This window comes from Balaenoptera borealis (genome assembly GCF_965194805.1).
Source record: "Balaenoptera borealis genome assembly, chromosome: 11".
Lineage (NCBI taxonomy): Eukaryota > Metazoa > Chordata > Mammalia > Artiodactyla > Balaenopteridae > Balaenoptera > Balaenoptera borealis.
The window spans coordinates 101,931,125-101,952,311 of record NC_138868.1 but is presented as its reverse complement, the minus strand read 5'-3'; the positions used below and the strand labels follow the sequence as shown (position 1 = coordinate 101,952,311).

The 21,187-nt window shown below is 46.8% G+C and overlaps 1 protein-coding gene across 4 annotated transcripts in view; it reads right to left on the bottom strand.

The window, feature by feature from the left end:
* Positions 1-21,187, bottom strand: part of UBASH3B (ubiquitin associated and SH3 domain containing B) — a 149,561-nt gene that overhangs the window by 80,257 nt on the left and 48,117 nt on the right. The gene's annotated exons all lie outside the window — the stretch shown is intronic.

Below are 21,187 nucleotides of genomic sequence, written 5' to 3'. Positions count from 1 at the left end.
TGGTGTCTGCACTTCCTCCAGGATGGGGCTCGGCCTGGCCACCACTGTTGCCTGATATTCCCGGATACCTGACATGGAAGGATGGCCGGAAAAGCTTCCCCCAGGGCCTGGATTTCTACTGTCTTCCCCAAACCTGCTCAGAGCTGCTCTCAGGGGAGAACAGTTGGACCTGGTGAGTGAGATTGTTGGCTCGCAATCAGGGTATGAGGGAAAACCAATACCCCAGGGCAACCGAGAGAAGGAAGGAGTCTCTTAAGGGAGAACGGAGTGGAAAGAGAACCAGGTTTGGAGACAAAGACCTGAGGCTAGAGGCTCGGCTCTGCCATTCCCTAACTTAGGAATTTGGAATAAGTCATTTACCATATTTGAGCCCCATCTGCAAAAGAGGTTAACAGCTTCCTCATGTGCTGTGAGGAACAAATGAAATATTATAAACAAAAGGGCTTTGTAATCTAAACAGTGATTTCAGAGCCAGGTTAATGGGCAAGGAATTCCTTTTTTTTTTTTAATTACAGATTTCTGGATCCTTCTTAAACCTACTGAATTAGAATGTCCAGGGGAGGGGTCCAGGAACCTGTATTTTAAAAGACTCTCTGGGTGCTTCTGAAGCATGGTCGTAACGCTTAAAGCACTATACAAAGGTGGCCATTGCTATAATTCTGTGGTCAAAGAAATACCAGTCTGAGTATTATGCTTCAAGGTTACCCCCTAGGGCTGCCTGACTTACAAGTGGAAGATTTCTAAAGGATGTGACTTCCCAATGGATGTCCAGAGAGGAAGCCCAACTCCAGACCAGGTTGGAGCTTGGGTACCAACACAGGTGAACACGGGAAGGGCAGCCAGCCATGGATCCTATGGTTCATTCATGACGGTTCCTTCTCCCACTGAGCATCTTTCTAGGGAAAGAACAGTCCCCAGACACAGACATTCCCCACCCCGCCCCCTCAGAACCTGGCAGAACCAGGAGTAGGATGCTGTAAGCTAGAAATGGACTCCCACAGGAAAAGGCAATCATCAAGTGTCTGAGACAGGGACTTGAGCTCCAGGAGGGCAGAGGAGAACCAGAGGGTCACCTATCAATACCGAGGGGAGGCCAAACGCTCACGGCCAGGAAGTGGGAGCACCAAAGACCTGAGATGGACTGGGCCGTCGATCAAGGGCGGTCCTAAGTGAGTCACTGGGACCCAACAATGCTTCTGTTTTCATCTGTAAAATTGGATACAACTTGTCTATTACAGGAAGCTTCATGAGAGTCAAATGAAATAACAGATGTGAAGGGTTGCAGAGCATGATGGAAAACCACGCAAATACAATGCAATGTTTTCATTCTTTAAAAGTATTATGACTAATGCGCTGTACCACGAATATGGAACATTCTCCAAGGAATTAAAAGTCTGTGCAATTGGTTCATTCAATAAAAAGTATCTTCTATGAATATCATTCTCTGCCTCCCCAAGGAAAAGAAGTCTCGCTCTCCTAAAAGACGTCCCAAAAGAAGGGAGTGGCATGTTTCTCAATTTCACCCACTAAGAGTTGGAGGTGCAGATGAAATGCACGAAAAGATTTGCTGATGAGCTACAAGTCTAAGAGGTTATGTTAGGTGACAGTAGAGAAGGGTTAGGAGTGAGCAAATTCTTTGGGGTAATAAGGAAAGAGATCCTGGAAGGCTTTTGAAACCACTAAGTAACAAAAGTAGCTCACACCTCCTGCCCCCGCACCACTGGAAATACTTTAAATAATGCATCTGAGAATGTAACAGGCAGTCTGGATTCAGGACTTTTAAAGGGGTGGTGTTCCACAAGGATCTTTTCAGGGAAACCATCTTGAGAATCACTGAATTCTTAGTCCAGTTCATCCTGACAAATATCCTCAGGCAAGTCTGGAGCTAGAGCTGAAATCTTGGGATGGTAAATACCATCAAATGGAAAAAGAATTTATGGCAGAAAAGGTCTAGTGGCCCTTCCAACCACCATGCCCCGACTCCTACCCTTAATAGTGTGGAAGATTTACTCACTCTGAGTGAACAGAATTCCACAAAGAGCTGGGTTGGTCATTCGGAATCTGTTGTAGAAACTGACCTAGAGTCATTTATTCTCTTAGTAAATATTAATGGGACATCTACCACGTGCCAGCCATTGTTCTGGCCCTGGGGATACAGCAGTGGATGAAACATACAAAAATCTTCCCCCTCATGCAGTTTATATTCTCAGGGAGAGGACAGATATTATAACGAATAAATAAATACATGCATCTTATGATAAGTATTTTGGAAAAGAATAAAGCAAGGAAGGATGGGAAGGGATTTCTATTTTATACAGGGTGGTCCAATAAGATCATAAATGAACCAGGGAGGGAGGCAACCATGTGGACGTCTGTGTGAAAAGCATTCCTGGCAGAAGGACCAGCAAGCACAAAAGGCCTGAGGCAGGAGCGTGGTTCGTGTATTCAAGGAACAGTAAGTAGATCCATCAGTGGCTTCGGTTCAAAGAGCAAGGAGGAGGGTGAAAGGAGATAAAACTCAGAGAGGTGACAAGGAAACACACCAGATAGGGACTTGAAGGCTTTAGATTTTACTTTGACCGTGATGGGGGAAACACTAGGGTGTTTTGAGCAGCGGCGTGATATAATCCATCCCACATTGTAAAAGGATCTCTGGTTATACTGATGAGGAGAAACTGTAGGAGAGCAAATGTGAACACAGAGAGATCCGTTTGGAGGCAACTGCAATAATACAAATGAGAGATGAAAGTGATCTGGTGAGTATGAAGCAGTGACACTGACAGATTTGCTGATCAATTGAACGCGAGAAAAAGTGAGGCATTGAGGATGACTCCAAGGGCTTGAACGTCTGGAAGAATGAAGTTACCATACCTGAGAAGGGGAAAACTCTGTAGGAGGAGGCGTGGTTGAGATGCCCATTTGACATCCGAAGGAGATGGTGAATATGGAGTTGGAAAACAGGAGGGGAGACTGGGCTGGGAATATAAGTATACAGGTTGTCAGCATATGGATGGAATTTAAAGCCAGGAGGCTGATGAGACAGAGAAGTAAAGTGGTCAGTGTTTCAGTCTGGGGGGCTTCAACATTTAGAGGTGAGGGGATGAGGAGTCAGAGCAGAAGCAGCTATTGAGGTAGGAGGACCAAGAGAAGAGACTCCTGGCAGCCAGGTGTCCTCAAGGAAGGAAGAAGGGGTCACCTGGATCAAATGTCACTGATGGATGGACACAAGGAGGATGGAGAATTGACCGAATGTGGTGATGCCGAGGCCATTGCTGACCTCGACAAGAGCAGTTTGGGCAGGAGGTGGGACCAAAAGCCTGGCTGAAATCAGTTTATGAGAGAAGAGGAGGAAAGGAAGTAGAAACAGCCAGTGCAGATGACTCTTCGAGAAGTTTTATTCTTAAAGAATCTGTTTTTTAATGCTTTAGGCTTTGCAAGAAGAGAAACAGCTGCAATGATCTCTCAAGATGCTAAGCTGGACTGTTACAACCTCTGATCAGAGGCTCTTTTTTTTTCTTTCAGTTTTACTGAGATATAAAATAAGCAGCACTGTATAAGTTTAAGGTGTGCAGCATAATGATTTGACTTACGTACATCATGAAATGATGACCACAATAGGTTTAGGGAACATCCATCCACCTCATATAGATACAATATTAAAGAAATAGGAAAAAATATGTATAATTTATATATTTATATATATATATATATATATATATTTTTTTTTTTTTCCTCCTTGTGATGAGAACTCATAGTATTGGCTTTCTTAACAATCTCAAATATACTCCTTGACTTATATGATAGGATAGGAGCTTGGTTCTAATGAGCTAATGATGTATATATACTACAGAGACTCATTTTAAGGAAGAGGAAGAGGAAAGACAAGAAAAGAGAAGTGAAAAAGGAGGCAAGTGAATATGTAATACTTTTAAAGAGTTTCAGGTCATTGAAAGCTTCCTCAATGGTTTCTTTTTCCATCACTAACATCACTAAAGTAACTCTCAAATCTCCACATACTCCAGAAAGTTCCCCATGTAAATTTAGGATAGACAGAGAATTTTGGACGTTATGAATCTCTAAACTGCCCCCTCCCCAGGAGAAAAATGAAGCTCAGAGAGGGAATTGACTCTCTGGCTCCTCCAATTCTTAGTTGTATGGTCTTGGGCAGTTACTTTTAACCTCAGTGCATCAGCTAATCCATCTGTAAAATGGACAATTATAATACCCACCACCTTGGGTTGTAATGAGGATTAAGACAATCATTACATGTGAGATTCTTAGAACAATGGTACATGGTAAATGCTCAAAAAGTATTATTTTTAACTGCAATCGTGCAAGTCCATCAGAGGATTTGTATCATATTGGAGGAGCAAGATAAGGTTGAACCATCCTCTTTCTACTCCAGATTGACTCAAATCCTAACATAGAACCTTATCCTTCTCTCCACAAAAGACACACACTCCATGAGTTAGCTTTTAATCTCTGCCCCTCTTTATCAGCTCCAATCACAAAGATTCTTTAATCTGTGCTATTAATACAAAAACTACCATTATTCAGTGTCTGAGGAATGCTCTGTTATTGGCTTTTATATATATCATACTTAATCCTCACACAATTCTATGAGGCAAGTTACTACCCCATTTTACAGGCCAGGAAGCTGGTACTCAAAGGTTAAATAACTTGCCTGAGTTCATATGGCTGAAGGTAGCAGAGCTGAGGTTCAAACCCAAGGCCATCAGACTTCATACGCTCGTTCCTTCCACAAGCCCGCCCAGCTCTAAACGTTGATGCCATGTACTAATGTCTCAGGGATCTGCCAGGAACCCAAGGCTCTAGGGCTTTCTGATAGGTCATTTTAGAACAGGAAAAGCAGTTCTATCTGACTTGTATTTTACACATCTGACTAGATACGTATGCATCTGCTTTCTTGGAGGTGTTTAAAACTTGGGTGAGAAATCCACTTACAGTTGAATTCATTCTCACCAAGCAAGTGCTGGCCCGGTGTCATGGGGGCTGGGCCATTGTGGGGTAGCAGGGGAAGGGAACAGGAAATCATTTGCTGGTGGTTCACCAGGCCCCCTGGGACTTCTCAGAGTTACAAAACTGCCACCAACAGGCACGGCAGTTCCTGGAGAATGAGAAGCTTGGGGTCAGCCAGAAGGCACCTGTGGTGACATCATGGGGTACAGCAGTGGAAAATATACAATCTCCAAGGGCTTGTTTCCCCCTCTGTGAACACAGAGTTCTAGAGAAGCTAATTACAGCCACCATGCCCCCGGCCCCCAAAGAGGGCAATGGACATTCACAAGTGCCTTTGCTGTTTGTCATGCTTCTCCCTCTATTGATCTGTAGCCATAGCCACACCTAATGCATGTGGTGGAGCCCACAGGATCCAGGTGGCCTGGGGTGGGTGGGGAGAGGATACCCCACGCTCGCCCTGTCTCAGCTCCGGCCAGAACACGACGCCCTCTGTGATCCGCAAGTTAGGGGGTTGGAGCGGCCTTGCCCTAAGGCTTCCACTGGGAGGAAAGGGGAAGATTTTCCTTTGATCCCCCCTTCCCCAACCATTCTAGGACACCCCTCTTCAGCCTGGTCTGACAGCCAAGATTTGGAAATCGACTTCACAGACAAGAATTTTATCTCATCGGCCCATATGCCGGTTGCGTTATCTGCCCAGTGAAGAGATTACGTGTCTATAACCCAGACCTCTCTACGGAGCAGCCAAGACTGGAAAGTAAGAGCTCCTAGGCAAAGGCCGCAGAAGATGAAAGGGCCTCTTACTGGCCCAAGCCTCAGAGCGGACAAAGATTCCTTGTGTGGTTCAGCCCGGCTCCTACTCGTGTCTCAGGAGTCCCCTTCCTCTTGGGGTTCTCGTCAGCCCCAGCTTGCTGCTGCCACCACACAGCTTTTCTGCCCCTACAGAGGGGCAGTGTGACGTGACCAGAAAATTCCATATCCAAATCCTCTCCGTGGTCCCCACTGCCTCTAAACCCAATGCAGAAGGTGAGTAATAGAGCGGCAAAAAGAGGGAAGAAAAGCATTTGAATGCATTCTTGGAACGTTTTCAAACGAGAGGAAGATGGAATTATGACTAAAAGTCAAGGGGTTGAACTCCAGGACCCCTCGTCTTCGAGGGAGGGGTGCTGACCCTGCGGCAAATGGTCCCAAAGCTGGGGGGGCCGTGGTGGAGGCCGAAGACTTCTCTCTCTCTGTGGTTTGCAGAATCTGGCAATGGCTGGGAAGCCATATGTTGTGTTCTAAGACTCAAGCATAAACTTCTGCTGGATGTTTGGATTTGGGTTTTTTAATTATTCCCTGTTTTGAAAGAGAGAGAGGAAAAAAGGGTGTGTGTCTCTGTGTGTGCTTTGAAGGGAGTGGGGGACAGAAGCAGATGGGGTGGGAGGAGTAGAAAGAGGAGAGGAGCAGTTTTCCTTCTGGACTCTCTGATCAGTGTTTCTCCAGCAAGATCTGCTGTGTCTCCTCTGGCGACAGATGGGGTCAATGGCCCTCAGTGACAGCAGCTCAGCTGAAGCCCCGCCAGTCACAGGCGTCTACTGATTCAGAAGCTTCCGGGATGGTCCCTGCCGAAACTTAATAAACCAGCATGTGCCCTGTCTCCTTCCTCATGGGCACTGACAGCGGGGCTACGACTCTCCTGAAAGAGGCAGCCGCCTCCCCCAGTGGCAGCGATGAAAAGTCCTTCTGGATCAAGGAGTGACACCCCCAACCGCCAATCAATAAGAACAAGAAGAAGTAACACTTCTTGAATGTTATTTATGTACCAAGCACCATGTAAGCCTTTTACCTCACTTAATCTCTAGAACAACTCTATGGTGTAGCTACTATTATTATGCCCATTTTACAGATGAGCAAAGGAGAAGGTAAATCATTTGTACAAGGTTATGCAGATAGTGAGTGGGACCTGGGCTCAGACTCAGGTGTGCCTGGCACCTCTGCTCTTAACCACCACCCTACCCTGCCTTCCTGTCATCAGCGGGCATTGCCTCACTGTGAGCAAGGCTAGAAGGAATAAGCACACTGGTAAAGTGTTTGAGCTTAATCCCTGCCATCATCAGTATCTCCAGTCTTCTGCTGAAGAAACTGTAATTCGTCCAAAGTCTCACTGCTAAGAAGCAGCACAGCTTGGATTCAGAGCCAGGACTGAGTTCAATCCTGTGCTTTCTCTTTTTTATCATGCTGTCTCTGGACCAAATTCCTGGAGGAAGGGGTCTGCCTCTCAATTGCTTCAGATTTTAAAGTAAAAGTAGAAGAGGAAGCTCAGAAGTTTTTCTTAAATGTCCCAGAGGTTTAGCTGGGATTTGGGAAAAGACTTGAACCTGACGGCCAATTCGTAGCCATTTCAGGGAGGTGGATTTGTGAAGAACTTCCTAATCATGGAATATGTCCAGAGATAGAATGGATAGCCTTGTAAGGTGGAGAGCTCCACGACCATGGGGGTCCAGCATAGTCTTGATGAACTCTTGGTGGCATTCCTTTGATAGAGGGAATTTGTAGGGAGCACTGTTGCCTTGGCCATCCAGTATCCGAGCACCCTTCTTATTTAGGAGGCATCCCAATGGGGGGAGCGGGAGCCCCCTAAGGAAGCCTATGGGGCAGATGTTCTCTCTTTCAACTTTCTGCCAGATGATATCCAGACATATGACCTGGACTTAGCCAATCAACTGGAGTTGGACCCTTAAAGGAGTGACCCAAAGTGTAGAGGTGATGGCAGCAGTGTCCTTGGTTCCTGTTTTCAGAACCTGGTCGTCCAGGTTCCAGCCAGTTCTGTGAGCTACATAAAATCTGTTTCGTTAGCCATAGGTGGTTTCTGACATGGAAGGCTACATTAGAGCAGGTCACTGAGCTGGCTACACATCTGGGTTACCGGTACAGCTCAGTCAAAATATACCTTCCAGGTCCCCAGGTCCACCAAGACCTAGTGCATCAGAATCTTCAGGAGAACTCCAAACATCGCTATTTTTTAAAACTCCCCAGATGACTGTGACATGTAGCCAAGATTTGACTAGAGTAAGTAAACTCTAAGTCCCCAAAATAAAATACTCTGATTCTCTGAAAACCTCTTACCAAGAATTTGGGCATGGCTATCAGAAAAATGCAAGCTGTCTATAGTTTATTTACATTTGCTAACAAGAAGCTTAACTCCTTGGACAAGTAACGTACGCTCCCCAGAGGCTAATGCTATGATTTTCCTTCTATTTCCATGGGATATTCCTCCCCAAGCGCTTTCCCATCTACAGATCTTTTTTTTTTTTTTTTTTTAGCTGAGCCGCGCAGCTTCTGGGATCTTAGTTCCGCGACCAGGGATTGAACCCGGGCCTCAGCAGTGAAAGCGCCGAGTCCTAACCACTGGACTGCCAGGGAATTCCCTTCCCATCTGCAGATCTTGACCTTCGCCCTTACAACTCCATGCCTTCCTCAAGTGGCTAAGATCTATGTTTCTATACACATTCCTCTGATTCTACAATGTCGGCCAAGCACAGAGCTTTTTACTTCCCAAACCGAGGCCTCCCTTCATCACGCGGTGCTGCACTGAGGGTTTACCGCCTGCCTTCTGTGCAGCTGAGGGAAAGCCTCACCCCGATTCTGAGCCCCAACTTCCCTGCCTGAAATGGGGAATTCTGATACCAAGCTCCTCTGTCCAGTCTCACGTCCCAAGAAGGCTGAGACATTGGGGCATCACAATCTCCCAATTCTGGTTATTCAGGCTCAGAAAGTAGGCATTTAGATAAGAAAGATGACTATCCAGTTAACTTTCTGGAGCTCAGCTCAGAAGCGTACATCCCTGTACCATCATCACTCACCCATCCTGGAGCAAAATCCCCAATTCTCCTGCCAACAACTGTTTTATTATTATTATTATTTTTGGCTGCGTTGGGTCTTCCTTGCTGCACGCGGCATTTCTCTAGTTGCGGTGAGCGGGGGCTACTCTTCATTGCGGTGCATGGGCTTTTCATTGCGGTGGCTTCTCTTGTTGCGGAGCACGGGGTCTAGGAGCGTGGGCTCAGTAGTTGTGGCACGCGGGCTCAGTAGTTGTGGCTCTCGGGCTCTAGAGCACAGGCTCAGTAGTTGTGGCGTACGGGCTTAGTTGCTCCACGGCATGTGGGATCTTCCCAGACCAGGGCTCGAACCCGTGTCCCCTGCACTGGCAGGCGGATTCTTAACCACTGAGCCACCAGGGAAGCCCCCCAAAAATTGTCCTTAAGAAGCTGGGCTATTGGAGCTTTACACGGTTCCAGGTTTTGTGTGTGCACATGTGAGTGTATGTGTGTGCGTGTCTCTAACCTTGCGGGTTAGAAGGGACCTGCGAAGCCTGTTGACTCCTCCCCTTGCCTCCAAGCACTTAAACTCTTCCAGTCGGGCACTTTGTGGGGCAAGGTATTCCAGAGCCTCCCTTGGTAGCCCTCCTGGTTCGCCACAAGCCTGCAGAGTGCAAGATACTAGAACCTACTGGATCCTGGCTATGCCAAACCATCACTCAGCGGGGAGCAGGATGGAAGGAGGCATGAGCACCTCTGGGTCCATTTCAGCTGCTGAGAAAGCCTGTCTCGTGTGACACCCCCCAACCCCCCGGAGGAAGCTTCCAAGTCCACCCTGGGCACGTGTTCACCACGGCAGCTCCCCAGGAGAGTTAAGTGACCTCCTCACCCTAGAGCTTCAGATCAGCCACTGCCCACGAGAGGACCTCGGGGAGAGATGGCCATCTGGTTTCTGTACAATCTGCATCCGTACAGCGCACAGAAATTTATCTTCCAGCGCCTTCAAAATGTACACAGCTGAATTCTACTGCTGACTTTGGCACTTGCTCCTGGTATCTGAGAAGAACAGATTCAATTAAAAAGGAAGTAACAGATGCTGCAAATCACTCCCTCATTTTGAGAGAAGTATTTTTTTTCCAACTGGCCTGAATTACTTGATGATGAACAGCCATGAAGCCAAAAAAAAAAAAAAAAGCTGGCATGACAACTTCTAACTTGGCTCCCACCCAAGGGGAAGCTGTGGGTTCTTCTTCCGAGGTGGTCCCGATGCCCTGGCACATTCCTTTGTCTGCTGTGGGTATTGTTATGGAGAGGACTTGGCTGGAGGTGGAGGAAGGGCAAAATGAACCCCCGGCGTGATTTTTAGCTTTGAGATTCTTTGCCTTGACTCACTTGTCCTCACAGCACCCCTGGGAGAAGGGTGTGTGGACCTCAGGGATGAGATCAGTATCCCCATTTTAGAGGTGGAGGAAGAAAGGTTCAGGGCAAGCAGGGGATTTGCCTAAACACAGGACATCAGTTCTGTCGGGAAACCTAGGCTCTTTACCCACATGTGTCCGTACCCAGCGCAGAGTGAGGTCGTAAAGAGGCCAAGGCCAAGTTGACATTCCCAAGGAACGCGCACAAGAGAGTCCCAGGTGGATGTGTTCCTAAGACGTGGCCTCGCAAGGCACTAGAGGGTGGCCAGCGCCCAGCCTTCCTCGCCTACCACTCGGACCTGCTCCCCACTTCCCGGTCCCGGCCTGAGCTTGGCTTCTCCCTGCCTGTGTCCTGGGAGCCTGCCTAGGAGTCACAGGCAACTACGTTGTCACTGACGACTCGGGAGGGGACCCACCTCCCTGGAGAGTGAGGCAAGGAAAAAGGAAGGAAGCAGATGGATTTTTGAATGCGATCCAGTTGGTCTCCTCTCTCTTCCCTAAGCGCTAAAGCACTAAAAATATGAAGAATTCCAGGGCTTGGACTGAGGATGGGGTCCCCCCACAAAAAAAATATATCTGCTGCAGAGATTTTTGGAGCCTGGAACTGCAAAGCTAAGAAGCTTCCTTGCCAGAGATTTTAAAGAGGAAGGACGGGGGCTTCCTTTGGGAAAATTGGCTGAGGGGATCCTGCCTGGACCCAGAGGCCCTGAGTCAGGAGTGCTCAGAATTCTCTTTCCATGAGTCTGGCTTCCAACAGCCCTCAAGCTACTGCCACCCCTCCCCCGGCCACTTCCTAACCCTGTGGCTTCAGTGGGGACCTTATTTTCTGAAACGACTGTCAATATCAATGTTTTGTCTATGGCCTGCCAATGAAAGGCACGATTTACAAGTGAAGATTGTCCCAGAAAACCCAAGAGGTACGCTTCGCTGTTCTCACGACCTCTCCACCACCTCCCCCGACTACCCTCTTCTCCCCAAAGCCTCCACCTGGGCTTCCCATCCCCGCGGAATGAGAACACAGAGCTCTAGGGAAGTGGTGTGCCGCGCGAGCTTTCTGTGCTCCCAGAGCCCACCAGTTCTCCCTCCCAGCTCTCCCCAGGATGCCCTTCTGGGGCCACCTCCACCCCCCACTACCGCTTCTGCTTTGGTACCTTTACTGTCCCACTTTTGGCTGTGCCAGGGTCAGCTACCATTTAACTGCAGCTCGAGTCACATGCTTCTGGAAGCAGAGGCTGGGGACACTACATCCAGCGGGACGAAGATTTCACTTCTAGCCCTACCGCTGTTCAGCTATGGGGCTAAACGTCAGCTATGGGGCTGAACATCTGAGCCTGTTCTTCACAAAACAGGAGGAGGCTGGACCTGCCCAGCAGAGCGGTGGGGATGCAGCGGGAGAAAATATATGCAAAGGACAGCACCGTGCCTGGCACAGAATCAGCCTGCAAACAATGGTGGGCCCACCCTCTCCCCAGCTCCCAGCACACTCCCCGACTTGTTTCTCCTCCTGTTCCTGGATGCCTTTCCCAAACTGCATTTACCTATACCTTCCAACTTTACTTCTATCCGTCTCACCTTCCCCTTGCTGTGGAGACCTGGAAGGCCAGGCCATGTCATTTATTATCCATCATCTTAAATCCGTGAGTGAGAATGCTCTTTCAATCCCAGGCAACTGAACGAATGAATGAACGCAAATAAAAAATGGCCTAGAGCTCTAGCTTCTGAGACCTTGTGATAACCTCTTCCAGGTCTCTAGGAGAAAGAGCTGGGAGGGGAATCAAATTCCCCATTGACAAAAGCCGTGGACTAGAGAATTCCACGGACGATGCCAGCAGTGCTTGATGACTGCTGGTCACAGGCCCACACCTGGATAGAGTTAACCGTCAGCTGCTGAAGTTATTTTCACCGTATTTAACCAGGGATTGTAACAGCAGGACACACACACACTGAATCTCTAAGCCCTCCCACACCCACACCTGTTCCCCTTCTCATTCTGATTTACTGAAGTTAAAGCTCACGTATCAGGCAGCACACTTGGCTGGCTTCTACTGGGGCTGACCTGTAAGTGATGAAATCCCTACTCCTCTCTGAAACCTTCACTCCTGAAATTCTATCATTCCCAAAATCTCCTTCTGGGATAGATGTTGGTATTGCCCTGTGTCTGAAGCCTCTCTTACAAACAGCCTATTTTTTACAAAGTAGGCATAAAGGTAGAGATGGGGAAAGAAGGTGAAGAGTTTCAAGTATGAGTGAGTTTCTCCTGTTAAAGTTGGCTGGGTCTTGGGTTGTCATGAGAAGGCTCCCTGCATTCAGGAGAGGGGATGGGAAATGAACAAGTGCTGAACACATGTACTCCAGGCACCATGCTGGATGCTTACATACATTTTCCCATTTCGTCTTCTCAACAACTACGACAGAGGGATTATTATACACACTCTGCTCATGAGAAAACCTGAAGCCCAGATGGGGACTCGTCCCATGTTACATGTCTCCTAGAACATGGTGCCAGAACTCAGAACAATATCCAACTTAGAAATGCTCTGATTCCAAAACCTATTGGGCCTTTTGAGACATATAAGTGAATGGTACTATTTGGCCGTAGATTTCGTTGGGTGAATGAATGAACAAATAGGTTACCCAAAATCAAACTAAAGTTTAAATGACTGAGTGAAACTTTCTGGAGAATAGTCATGCGTCTCACATCTGAGGGCCCCTCCCTCCCATCCGCTCTTCTGTAGGATGCTGAAGATAATGAGAACCCTTGAGACAATGGCTTTCAGTCCCCTTCCTTTACAGATAGAACACAGAGTCTCCAAAGAGTGACTTGTGACAGTCAGAACTAGAACCCAGGTGTGCAGATTCCTGGCCCAGTGCCTCTATGCTAATATGATGATGATGTCCGGAGAAGAGATGGCCAAAGAGGGGATCCATCACAGGACCCATGAATCATAAGGATCCTTGTATACGAGGTTAGCTGTTCATTTCTACTGAGGGAGACAAAGGAGACAATGGACTTTAACCATAAGCTGATATTTAGGATGCTTATTCATTCGACAAATATATATTTATCAGGCATTGTGTTTAGTAATGACAAAAAAAAAAAAAAAGACAAAAAGATAAGCTGCCAGGGACCTCACAGCCTAGTGAGAAAGAGGCTCATTCAAACAATTATCTTCTATCATTGTAAATAAGGGCTAGAACAAAGTATGAATGAGATGCTTGGTCAGCCCAGAGGAGGAAGAGGCACATTAGCTCCCTTGCCAGGGGTTCCACTGAGAAGATAAGGAAGGAGGGCATCAAGCAGAGAAGGCACAGGCTAGAAAAGCCTCCAACTTTCCATCCAGGAGGAAAGTACAGCTGACCCTTGAACAACATTTTTGAACTGACCAGTCCACTTACATGCGGATTTTTTTCAATAGTAAATACTACAGTTATTTGTTGAATCACAGGACATGAAAGGCCAACTACAAGTTATATCAATACATGGAGGGTCAGCTCCCCTAACCCCCGTGTTGGTCAAGGGCCAACTGTATGGGAAAAGCCTGCAGAATAGGTTTGTAGAGTCTTCTTTTAAGATAGGGAGCAGGAAAGTCTCATCTGCCTGGTGGCTTATAAGAAGATGGGTAGATCAGATGATCCCAGATATTTGCATTGTATGGACCAATGCATTTTGAAAACAGGGGCCAGTGGGGTGGGGGTGGACCTCACAGAGTTGTTAACTTTTAATTTTCTCAATTAAGAATCTTATTCTAAAGTCCCCATTACCAATTATCACCATTAATTCATAATAAGAAGGATGTTTTAATTCCAAAAAAGTAGGAAGGGTACAATCTCAGAATGACTGGCACTTCGTCCTCAGGAAGACCACCTGGAAACTTTCCACCGGTATTTGTTTACTTATTTTGCTTTGGTCTAATGACAACATTGACAGGATTTGGGACCAAAGGCATGGTGGGAGAATATAGCCCATCAGCCCTGCTAGATTTAGACAGATTTAGTTAAAGGCAAACCATTTCCTTCTACCTGCAATGGTAAAATCTTCCTCTTGGCACACATAAGATAATCTACAGGTATGTACAGCTGAAATTCCCCATCTTACAGTGTCTTTTCAGAATATGAACCAAGCTGTAAGTTATTATTTTTCTGTACCTATATGACTTCTTGGTATTCCTTCTAGCCAAGAGTTTCAGACCCATCCATCTACCCAGGGCTTCTGGAAGACTTCCACTCCTTTTTAGATCCCAACATCAGAAGAACAGCAAACCTAAAACGCATTATTCTGAAGGCTGTCCCCAAACCAGCCCCTTCCCTACAGCAGATTCCCCAAGGGAATCTTGTATCCAGGGTTCTGGAGTAAAATGCAAAATGTACACTGCCGCTTAACACCCCAAGTTGTTGGCAACAAAGCCCCAGACCTTTATGGGAGGAACTTTCCCACAGCCGGCCAGATGTGCAAACAAGACCTCTGAATGCCTTTGAGTGCTCAGATTATAGAAGCCACCAAAAGGGTGTAGCCGAGAAGAGGGGTCTCAAATCTACTTTTTAAAATTTTTTCAGAAGGGGATAGATGGATTCTTCTAAATAACCCACACGTTCTCAAGTCCCATGCCTTAGATCTGAATCTGGGGGGGGGGGTCATTAAAAACTAGAGCTTTGGCAAATAAGAGAATGTTTTTATCTTCTTTCTTCATCATGAACATTTTTTTGACTCCTGAGGAATAGCTGTTAGGGCATCTGGTGGCCTGAGGTCCAGACCCAGTCAGCCAGTGTGTGTACCGGTGCCTCAGGGTGACTTGTGGAGATTGACACCATACCTAGGATCACAGAATTCCAGCTGGTCAGCTGCTTCCCTCACAGCCTCTGAGGTGTGAATTAGGCAGAGCAAGGGTAGCCCAAAGTCTTGTGATAAACGTGGCTGGTGAGGATGGGAACGTTAGAAAGAATCCATGGGCAGGTTTTTTTTTTTTTCTTTCTTTTTCCACTCACCTACTCACAAGGCTTCTCAGCCTCCCTATTAACTGACCACATGTGGTAGTTGGTGGTGGTGGTGGCAATGCCCCACTGGGTTGGTGAGATTCAAGGTCATTGGCAAAGAAGCCTCTGGGCCACACAAGTGCATCTGGCATGGTAGCTCCTTGGGAAATAGTCTCTCTTCATTAAGACTCAGAAAGCAGGCTTTGCTTCTACAGTTTCTATAAGAAATTGCCATGGTGTATAAAGGGGAGGGCGGTCACTGGCCTTCAGATGGCGGACTGTGGGCTCTTGGGTTGCTTGTCAGTAGTGGAAAGTATTTGAGGCTGAGCCAGCTTCAACCTCAAAGCACTTCCCTTTGGGACTCGTGAATTTGGCTGGCAGCTGGGAGGGCAGCCTGGGTCCAGGGAGGTTTCTGTCTGTGCAGGGCTGGGTGGGGGGCTGGGATGGGGCCAAACATGTCATCTTGGCCAGGTTAGCACCTGCTTCTTCCCTCTGCTGAAGTAACTAGATTTGGGGCTCTAACACAAATCCTTCTTTAACCATAGGTCTTTTCATCTGGGTGACTTTATTTTCCTTTCTTCTATCCCCCAAAATAGAGAAAACATAAGAGGGTGGCCTGTTTCACCCACTGCCACCCCTAGAAAGTGTAGCCCTTAAAGAAACCCTGGGATAAAGTTCTCTATTAAAAAAAAAATTTAAACAATTGTTTCCAGAGACATCTGTCCATAATCCCTCTGGAGAAAGTGCCTTCTCTAATACTCCACCAGCCTTAGAATAGGGCAATTCTCTCACACCTGCCACAACTGAAGTCTCTTAAGACCCCTGTGCTCAGGTCCCCATGGAAACTGTTCTCATCCCGGCTGGCCTGACCTTTCACAAGACAATTGTCAACCAAGGTAAAGAGCAGCAGGTGTTTTCAAAGCCAAAACTTCTTACAGCCACCTTCTCACAGGAAGACCTGTGAGAAGCGGTGATTCAGATGCTCCACATTTGGCCAAATTAGACCGTTCCACTGGCGGCTTCAGGTTCCCCAAGCCACGGACTTAGCCCCTACGTAAAACATCAACCAACTCTGCTTCCTCTGAGCTCACACACAGCCTACAGAGCACTTGCTGCTGTTGGCAAAACTTTCCTTTGGTCTCTATGGGACATGTAAGCCACAGAGTCCTTGAGCAAGTCAGGCTAGTTTCCAAGTCTAAGTGAGTCATTCTTGAGGCCATGACTGTTAGCCTGTAGGGGACACTGGCCCCCGAGCCAAAAGATCCTCTTGTCCACGAAGACAGGGAAGAACAACACTGTGAAGCCAGTAGGACACATTCCAAGGATGCCAGGTCCCTAGAGCACACCTCCCAGGGCCCATGCCATCGCTTATCTGTCATCTACCCTAGAAACATGTGCTTTTCCATCAACCCGAAACCAGTTAACAGGCCTCCAAGTTGTCTTTCTCTTAACTCCTCAGTCAGTCCTTTCCTGTACCCTGGGAGGCAGGATGCTTGCCCTCACAAAACGAGGGGCTCAAATGAACAATAAACAATACTTTATACTCGTGCCAAGAGTCCTGGAGTCTCAGATGGCCCCACTTATGCTCAAGGTCTAAAAGTTTCTATTCAGTAACACCCAAAGAAGCAGACTCACAGATATAGAGAACAAACTAGTGGTTACCAGTGGGGGGTACAAACTACTGGGTATAAGATAGGCTCAAGGATGTACTGTATAACACGGGAAATATAGCCAATATTTTGTAATAGCTATAAATGGAGTGTAACCTTTAAAAAGTGTATTTAAAAAGTTTGTACTTAGATACAATTTAAACTTCTTTTTGAAATCAATAAACTGCCCAAGTTTCAAAACTTAGTCCATGACTCTCAATCAGGCAGACTTTCCCATGCAAGAGGATAAGACTTATTTACTTGATATTTGTTATTGCTTTTTTACTAAATATATTTATTTATTTGGCTGTGTTGGGTCTTTGTTGCCGTGCACAGGCTTTCTCTAGTTGCGGCAAGCAGGGGTTACTCTTCGCTGCGGCGCGCGGGCTTCTCATTGTGGTGGCTTCTCTTGTTGCGGAGCACGGGCTCTAGGTGCGCGGGCTTCAGTAGTTGCAGCACGTGGGCTCAGTAGTTGTGGCTCGCAGGCTCTAGAGCACAGGCTCAGTAGTTGTGGCGCACAGACTTAGTTGCTCCACGGCATGTGGGATCTTCCCGGAGCAGGGCTCGAACCCGTGTCCCCTGCATTGGCAGGCGGATTCTTAATCACTGCACCACCAGGGAAGTCCCTTGATATTTGTTTTGAAAAATAAAAAGAAAACGATATTTCAAAGAAGTATGTGGCATGTCTACAACCAAACCAATTTAACAGCCATGTACTAAGAACTTGTCGTGGGCCAAGCTTGTGAGAATGGGGGGGAAGAGAACATTCCAAAAATGAACCAGACATGGCAGCTCTCCTCAGGGAGCGTGTGAGGTGTCCAAAGAATGGGTGAATAAATGAACACGTGAGTGATGAATGAATGCAAAATCAGGATTAGTAGTAAGTTTGAGAGCAACTCCACTCCTTCATTTAATTGCATTAATATGGTCCACAGAGTTAGGAGAATATACACTTTTCCTGAGTTAATATCTTATGGTTCTTCTTGCTGCTTAATGTTTTTTTACCTGTTCCGCCAAAACCCCAAACACATTTTTGGTTTCTAGAATCTTTTGCAATTTGGGGTTCTATGAAGTCTCCAATCTGATCTCAAATGATGAAGGCAAGGAGTCTTCAGACCTTCTGGGGATAGAGTCTTATATATTTTATTTTATGGGATCGTATTCTCTGCCCTCCTTTCACACTTTCGCCACATCTTTAGTTTAGACTCTTAGATCTCTCTCCATGCAGATGTCATTAGTGTTTTGGATGAAATGTTTCTATGGACTTGGATTCATTTTCTAAATCAAATCATTTTGTGTGTTTTTTTTTTTAATTCTTATTGGAGTATAGTTGCTTTACAATGTTGTTAGTTCCTGCTGTACAGCAAAGTGAATCAGCTATACGTATACATATACCCCCTCTTTTTTGGATTTCCTTCCCATTTAGGTCACCACAGAGCATTGAAGAGAGTTCCCTGTGCTATACAGTAGGTTCTCGTTAGTTATCTATTTTATACGTAGTAGTGTATATATGTTAACCCCAATTTCCCAATTCATCCGACCATCCCCCTTTTCCCCTTGGTAGCCATACTCTTGCTCTCTACATCTGTGTCTCTATTTCTGCTTTGCAAATAAGTTCACCTGTAGCATTTCCTGTTTTTAAGGAACAAACGCCACTTCTCCTCAAGGGGTGTTTGCTAATCTCTTTATGGAGCATACACGACAGTATTCGCAAGCTACATGTGAGGACTAAGGGCAAGGCCGCTGCTGCCCTTGTGGATACTGCAGTCTCCACGGGGCAAAAGGCAGTACAGTTGTCTTGAGAGAGGAGGCCAACACATGTCCTAGGAATTCACGGGAGGGACATGGCTCGATGTGGGCAACAGTTGTCAGGACAGGTTTTGAGATGGAAGAGGAACATCTCCGGTGGAAAGTCAAAAGGCAAGAACTGGTCCAATTTTCAGCCCTCCATCCCTCCCACCCTGAACACCCTTCGTTCCTCATGAGAAGCAGTGGGCTGGTGAGTACGTGCTTTGGTGGTGAGTGTAGACACAACCCCGTGACTTTGGGGAAACCTCTGCGCCTTTGGGCGTGTCAGAAGGAAGGACACCTCCTTGTGAAAAGCCCTGAGACATCGGAAACTGTGAGTACTATCCAAAAAGCAGCTTGAAAAGGCTCCCATCCCATCGGGTGACCAGCAGAACTTGCCACTGCAAGGGCCTAACTCTTGTTAATAAGACTTCATTTTATTATCTCCGGGCCCTGTAATTTCTCCCACCCCCTTTTAGACTGGAACAGTTAAGTTTCTGCACTTGTGTTAATTACCCTGGGGGCCTCCAGGCTACAGTGCATAACAAAAACACTAACTAGTTTCCCACCGTCTTTTTGTTTCTTTATACTCCAAAACCAATCAATCAAGTCCTTAGACCCTCCCAAGAAACAAGTAGGTTTGTTAACGCCCTCGGACAAAGAGGCGAAGAAATTCAATGCAGATGGAGCTGAATCACACAACCATGTAGATTAGTACGGGCCTGCGGGCTGGACAGGATTAATACGCTGGGAGCTGGGAACTTCTAATGTAAAACAGAAAATGTCACCCATGGCACTAAAGTTCCTTTTGTGATGAGACAGAGATGATTCTGGTTAAATGTAGAGCAGTGTTTCTTTCTGGAACTCTGAGCTAACACGGACTGAGTCCTGAATCTCCCAGGGCCTGCCCGCATGGCACAAAGTTCCTTGTCTGGGGCAGTTTACCGTTTACTCCAAGGTGAAGCTTTCCCTCACCTGTCAGCAATACGCTTCCAAACCACTTCCCAAACTGCTAACCTCAAAATCAGAAGTAAATTATGAGAGCGAATAAGATAAACACATGAAAATTTAAATAGAAAAAATTAAACGCAATGAAATGCTAAAGTTATCCACTAAACTACAAAGTTTAACAAATAATCTCAAACTTACAGAATGATTTAAAAGCAAACAAAAAAAGCACTCACCACCGGTATAACTCTGGTCAGGGTCCAAACCCAGGAGGCAAAGCTCTGGAAGTTAAACCGTCCGCTTAGCACTGGGGCCTCTGCACTTACTTCCAGGACTTGAGGAATCAGATCTCAAACCAAATCTGCAGAGAATCAGTTCTGGGTCTCCAGCTAATCACCAGGGTCTGACTTCTCACTCACACGGCAGGGCTGCTCCAGGAGGCGTCATGGCCGCTACCGCTTCTCCCAGCCTCCCACGCCCACGCGGGCTGGGCATCCCTTAATAGCCACGCCTGATTCCTCACACCACACACCTGCCCGCCAGGCCAGTCCAGGTGAGTAGAGCTCCTGATTAGGGAACCACTGACAGCCATTCTCCCTCTGGCTCCACCGCTAGCCTGTGGGTACCACTGTCAGTTTCTTGATTGATTTTCAAAATTAAATAATATCATTTACATAGAGCTTAATAGACATCAGAAAAATCTTGTCATCTGATGTGTTTCTCAGAGTAATTCTAGAAGGTAGATAACTATCGTTTAGAGATTTCAGAGAAGAGGCGACAGACAGCACAGAGGGAACACACAGCTAGGATGCCGCTAGGCCAGGATTCAAACCCAATTCTGTGACTCCACCTGCCACACATGTGCGTCCTTTGAGATCAGGGGTCATACTGTCCCCTCCCTGCAAGATGTGGAAGGTAGGTTCTGTGCTACAGCTGATACACGGTAAAGAGGAAAGAGTGTGGGTTCTGGAGAAAAAGCTGGATTCTGATCCTGGGTCGGTCGCTCGCTAGCTGGGAAACCGTGAGCAAATTCCCTTCCCGCTGCGAGCCTCCCAATCTTCTCTGGAAGGTGGGACGAACACCCACCTCCTTAGTGTTGTGAGGATTAAATGCAATAACTATGTAGAGCTGGCATCTAGTGGTTAGTCCTCCCTCCCATGCCCCTGAGGCCCTACCCTCTAAAGAGATTTAGAACTAATCTCTGTGTAGGGTTTGTATCCATGATATACGCACAGCTGCAGGTTAAAATGAACATCAGTGACAGCGCTGAAGCAAACGGATTTCCAAAGGGGCTGGAGGGCAGGGTGTAAGGAGCAGAGGATGGAAGTTGTGGGGACACTGGGGTTGGGGACAACTGTAGTCTCTGGCCTTTGTAGCGACACAGGGAGCCTCCCCAAGTGGCACCTAGGATGACCCAGGGCCCTGTTTCTAGTATCCTCGAAGCTGGTGCCTACTTACCACTTACCCCGGGCTCTTACACATTGTGGGCGCTGTTTCCACAGGGTGATACATCCAGCTTCTCTACTTTAGCATTATGCCACCTCTACTTTTCTAGAGTCTCATAAGCCATTTCCTCCTATCATGTTGCAAGGTAGGGAGAAAATGTACAAATCAAATAGCCTGGCTGAGAGGCATG